This window comes from Prunus avium, chromosome 1, assembly GCF_965620075.1.
Source record: "Prunus avium chromosome 1, drPruAviu1.hap1.1, whole genome shotgun sequence".
NCBI lineage: Eukaryota > Viridiplantae > Streptophyta > Magnoliopsida > Rosales > Rosaceae > Prunus > Prunus avium.
In genome coordinates this window covers 24,803,017-24,809,136 of record NC_142284.1, presented here as the reverse complement: position 1 = coordinate 24,809,136, position 6,120 = coordinate 24,803,017, and the positions used below count along the sequence as shown (strand labels likewise).

At 40.9% G+C, this 6,120-nt stretch overlaps 1 non-coding gene across 1 annotated transcript; it reads left to right on the top strand.

Annotated features, from left to right (window-relative positions):
* Positions 1-1,000: 1,000 nt before the first annotated feature.
* On the top strand, positions 1,001-1,107 carry LOC148297640 (small nucleolar RNA R71). Its single transcript, XR_015833243.1, has one exon. It is a non-coding gene; the product is annotated as a small nucleolar RNA R71 (small nucleolar RNA).
* The last annotated feature ends 5,013 nt before the right edge of the window (positions 1,108-6,120 follow it).

Sequence of the window (6,120 nt, the reverse complement as noted above, 5' to 3'; positions counted from 1 at the left end):
AGCCTTATCTTGCTTTGCTTTCTTAAGACGGCCTGGAAATGGAATCTGTGGAACATATGGAGCGGGTGGCACGTATCTATCTTCTTGAAGATGTGGTGGCACAAATTTGTCATCCCTTTTATGCAATTGGAATTGATCGGATTTCTGAGAATCTGATTTGGCCTTAGGAGCAGATTGAGAAGTTTTGAGTTGTTCTCCTTCCGTAGCCATGGTCTCCTCCTCTTCATCTTCTACAATCACAACATCATTTGAAAGATTAGAATCAACTTTATTATCAATGATCTTACCTGATCTGAGCACATGAATGGCCTTGGCTTCTGGGTTCTTTGGATTGATCATAGTTTGGCTTGGCCATTTCCCAAGCTCTCTTTGAGATATTTCAGCAGCTATTTGGCCTATTTGAACTTCCAATTTGGCAATGGCAGCTTGTGTAGTTTGCTGGAAATTGGATTGGTTGATTGCCATCTGCTTAACTATATCCTCCAATGATGATGTTTGTTGTGGCTTTTGGAATGAAGGGGGATTGGCTTGATTCTGAGTATTCCTCCATGAAAAGTTTGGATGATTCCTCCAACCTGGATTATAACTTTGAGAGTATTGATCATTTCTTGGACCTTGGTTGTAGGAATTTACCACCTTAGCTTGCTCTTGCACAAATTCTGGATATCCAGCCCCAAGTGGACAAGCTATGGTAGCATGGTCATGAGTTTCGCAGATGCTACACACTTCCTTCGGAGGGTTTCTTGAGTTCAATGCAAGAAGAGCATCTAGCTTTTGTTCCAGTTTTGAAATCTGCACACTAGAAGCATCATTAGAACCACTAACAACATGTTTACCTCTTGTGTCCGTATGTTGGGTCTCCATTGCTATCTCCTCAAAGAGTTCGTACGTTTCTTCTGGAGTTTTGGTTTTAAAAGAACCACCTGCAAAATTGGTGACTATATTATGACTAGAAGGGGTTAGTCCTTTATAAAACATACGCATTTGAAGCTTTAATGGAATCCCATGATGAGGACATTGGTTGAGCAGCCCATTGAATCTCTCCCATGCTTCACAAAACGACTCGTCATCTTGCTGTGCAAATAACAAGATCTTATCCCTAAGCATGTCGGTCTTTTGCGTGGAGAAGTATTTCTCCAAGAACTTCTTTTGAATGGCAGCCCATGTAGTGAGTGATCCCGGCTTCAAAGAATTCAACCAATATTTTGCCTTATCCTTCAAAGTGTATGGAAACACTCTCATTCGAAGTTGATCTTCTGTCACACCTATCAAGGGAAAAGAACTCACAACATTAAAAATATCCTTTATATGGGTTAATGGATCTTCATTAGGTAAACCATAAAAGGAAGGCAGCATATTAAGATGAGAAGATTTAAGCTCATAATTTCGAGCTACAGTGGGCAGCAAAATGCTTGAAGGAGATGCTGGAATTGTTGGGATATCAAGTTCTCCCATGAACTCATTGGCAGCCATCTCTTCTTCTTCTTCTTGGTCTGAACTTGCTTCCGAATTTGAAAGTGAAGAACCAGGAAGTTCAGTGTGGAGAGCAAGACTTGAAAATGTGGCCAGAGCTTGCACTTTTGCAGTTGACAACTGTCTTTCTAGACGATTCTGAACTTCAGAGATCACCCGGTTGGGTTGCAATGATGGTCCTGCGTTCAAAGATCTAGAACGTTGGAACGAAGACCTCACTTGTTCAAGGAATGGCCTTTTAGACATAAACTACCTGAAACAGAAAATTAGACTGATTAGAAATACTAAAAAGAACAGGGTAACCTTGGGCACATAACCAGGGAAGAACTTTCGTTCAGTCCCCGGCAACGGCGCCAAAATTTGTTGTTAATATTATGTTAACTCGCAATTGTACGGGGCAATTAGTAGTATAGCAAGACAAGTACGAGGTCGTACCCACGAAGACTGAGAAGTTCAAATTAGTTATGTACTTAGATTACCAAATTCAAGAAGTTAGGAAGTCTAGTCTAAAACAGAATTTAAAAGTGAGAGTGATTGTGATTGTGAAAAGAAGTGAGCAAACTGAAATTGCAAATGGAAGCAAATAAACAAGTGTAACAAAGAGTGATTTTGAAGGGCTGGAAAACGGATTTGGAGACTAGGGCATTCGATTCACCATAACAATTCAATTCTGGGTTATAAGGAGTCAAGTAACAAGTCTAATTCAGATTCAAAGATTGATTCTAGCTAAAGTATGATTAGGCCATGGTGTCTGGTCCTAACCTTGTGTTCCTAATTCCCTAATTTGATCATTTGTTGTCTAACCTAAAATTAAGCATTAGGAACCCATTAAGCATAGAAGAACAATTTAAACAACCAAGCATGTATCTAATCCCTGTTGTCGAATGTCCATACATAATCTTCCTATTCATAGTTCAATTCGAATTAAAGCATGGTGTATACTCTTAATTCAAACCAAGATATACAAATCAAAATGGTAGCTAAGCATTCCGATCAGCATATAGGCAAGTAGGCAAAATGAATAAAAACATGAATCATGAATCAAACTTGAAACTCCAAACTTCAAACTTATAAACCCAGAATATTCATGTTAGGTTACATCGAAACCCTAGTTATGGATTTAGCTACTCATAATGGAAAAGAAACTAAAACAGAATTGGGAAAACATAATGAATGTCATAAGAGTAGAAAAACCCTTTTCTGAAGTTCTTGTGGTGTCCAATGCTTCTTCAAGAGCTTCTCCACGTCTGGAAGGATGTATGAAGGATATAGAGGTGATTTAGGATGAGTTTTAGTGAGTGGTGATGGTTGAGAGAGAGGAAATTCGTAGGAAATAGAAGGGAGGTTTTCTGGAGCTGTTTTGGTGTTTTGGGGCAGTTTAGAGTATCTGGCTGTGTACCTAGAGTGTATGGGGTGGATGTGTGTTTTTGAAGCTTGAAGACTCCTCTATTTATAGGACTAAGAGGGGGGGACATCATGATGAACTCCCACACCATCCTTCATCCTTTTGCTGCTGCACCTCAAGCTTTCATCACATGCATGCACAGGTGGTCAGATGTGGCTGCCTTTTGCATGTGGTGGCTTCCCTTTGCTGCCAAAGTCATGTGGTGGTCTTCTTTTGCTGCCAAAGTCATGTGGTCTGGGGTGAGGCACATGGCTAAAGGGAGGTACAAGAAGGCACATGACAAAAGCTCATCAGCTGGCAGCTGCACTCCTGAGCATGGTGGATATTTTGATGGAACCACGGATTGGGCTTAGCTTCATCAATGGATATGTTTGAGTAGTCCATCTTGCAGTTCAGAATCTCCTCTTTCCAACCACATGTTATTTGGGCCAATCCAAGCTCGGATGAAAGAGATAAGTCCGGAATGAATTTGTAACTCAGCCAGCTCGTTTTTGAGACATTGTGCAACTTCTCTTATCCAAAGCCACCATCGCTACCTAAGGCCCAATAAACTGAATGACAAACAGAAAAGGGATTAAAAGCACAAGTTTAACTCAACAACATAACCAAATCATAAGCTAGAGGGGTACAAAATGATATACAATTATGAACTGATCAGCAGTTCGTCCCTAATTGGGGTGGTTGGTGTATTCCATACTTCTAGCGATTGGATTTCACTCAAAGCTCACCAAATGACTCCTCCCACCATATTATGACGTTACCCAAGTTTTGGGCTCGATCCGATATCAATTGGTGTGAGAAATTGGACAATTCAAGTTCAACGACAGTTCGTTTCTAATTGCAGTGGTTGGTGTATTCCAAACTTCTAGCGATTGGATTTCACTCAAAACTCACAAAATGACTCCTCCCACCATACTATGATGTTGGCCAAGTTTTGGGCTCGATCCGAAATCAATAGGTGTGAGAAATTGGACAATTCAAGTTCAACGGCAGTTCGTTCCTAAATGGAGTGGTTGGTGTATTCCATACTTCTAGCGATTGGATTTCACTCAAAACTCACCAAATGACTCCTCCCACCATATTATGACGTTGCCCAAGTTTTGGGCTCCATACGAAATCAATAGGTGTGAGAAATTGGACAATTCAAGTTCAACGGCAGTTCGTTCCTAATTGGAGTGGTTGGTGTATTCCATACTTCTAGCGATTGGATTTCACTCAAAACTCACCAAATGACTCCTCCCACCATATTATGATGTTGCCCAAGTTTTGGGATCGATCCAAAATCAATGGGTGTGAGAAATTGGTCAATTCAATTTCAACGGCATTTCGTTCCTAATTGGAGTGGTTGGTGTATTCCATACTTCTAGCGATTGGATTTCACTCAAAACTCACCAAATGACTCCTCCCACCATATTATGATGTTGCCCAAGTTTTGGGCTCGATCCGAAATCAGTAGGTGTTCCAAATTGGACAATTCAAGTTCACCGGCAATTCGTTCCTAATTGGAGTGGTTGGTGTATTCCATACTTCTAGCGATTGGATTTCACTCAAAACTCACCAAATGACTCCTTCCACCATATTATGATGTTGCCCAAGTTTTGGGCTCGATCCGAAATCAATAGGTGTTGAAAATTGGACAATTCAAGTTCAACGGCAGTTCGTTCCTAATTGGAGTGGTTGGTGAATTCCATACTTCTAGCGATTGGATTTCACTCAAAACTCACCAAATGACTCCTCCCACCATATTATGATGTTGCCCAAGTTTTGGGCTCGATCCGAAATCAGTAGGTGTTCCAAATTGGACAATTCAAGTTCAACGGCAATTCGTTCCTAATTGGAGTGGTTGGTGTATTCCATACTTCTAGCGATTGGATTTCACTCAAAACGCACCAAATGACTCCTCCCACCATATTATGATGTTGCCCAAGTTTTGGGATCGATCCGAAATCAATAGGTGTGAGAAATTGGACAATTCAAGTTCAACGGCAGTTCGTTCCTAATTGGAGTGGTTGGTGTATTCCATACTTCTAGCGATTGGATTTCACTCAAAACTCACCAAATGACTCCTCCCACCATATTATGATGTTGCCCAAGTTTTGGGCTCGATCCGAAATCAGTAGGTGTTCCAAATTGGACAATTCAAGTTCACCGGCAATTCGTTCCTAATTGGAGTGGTTGGTGTATTCCATACTTCTAGCGATTGGATTTCACTCAAAACTCACCAAATGACTCCTTCCACCATATTATGATGTTGCCCAAGTTTTGGGCTCGATCCGAAATCAATAGGTGTTGAAAATTGGACAATTCAAGTTCAACGGCAGTTCGTTCCTAATTGGAGTGGTTGGTGAATTCCATACTTCTAGCGATTGGATTTCACTCAAAACTCACCAAATGACTCCTCCCACCATATTATGATGTTGCCCAAGTTTTGGGCTCGATCCGAAATCAGTAGGTGTTCCAAATTGGACAATTCAAGTTCAACGGCAATTCGTTCCTAATTGGAGTGGTTGGTGTATTCCATACTTCTAGCGATTGGATTTCACTCAAAACTCACCAAATGACTCCTTCCACCATATTATGATGTTGCCCAAGTGTTGGGCTCGATCCGAAATCAGTAGGTGTTCCAAATTGGACAATTCAAGTTCAACGGCAATTCGTTCCAAATTGGAGTGGTTGGTGTATTCCATACTTCTAGCGATTGGATTTCACTCAAAACTCACCAAATGACTCCTCCCACCATATTATGATGTTGCCCAAGTTTTGGGCTCGATCCGAAATCAGTAGGTGTTCCAAATTGGACAATTCAAGTTCAACGGCAATTCGTTCCTAATTGGAGTGGTTGGTGTATTCCATACTTCTAGCGATTGAATTTCAATCAAAACTCACCAAAAGACTCCTCCCACCATATTATGATGTTGCCCAAGTTTGGGGCTCGATCCGAAATCAATAGGTGTGAGAAATTGGACAATTCAAGTTCAACGGCAGTTCGTTCCTAATTGGAGTGGTTGGTGTATTCCATACTTTTAGCGATTGGATTTCACTCAAAACTCACCAAATGACTCGTCCCACCATATTATGATATTGCCCAAGTTTTGGGTTCGATCCGAAATCAATAGGTGTTCCAAATTGGACAATTCAAGTTCAACGGCAGTTCGTTCCTAATGGGAGTGCTTCGTGTATTCCATACTTCTAGCAATTGGATTTCACTCAAAACTCACCAAATGAGTCCTCCCACCATATTA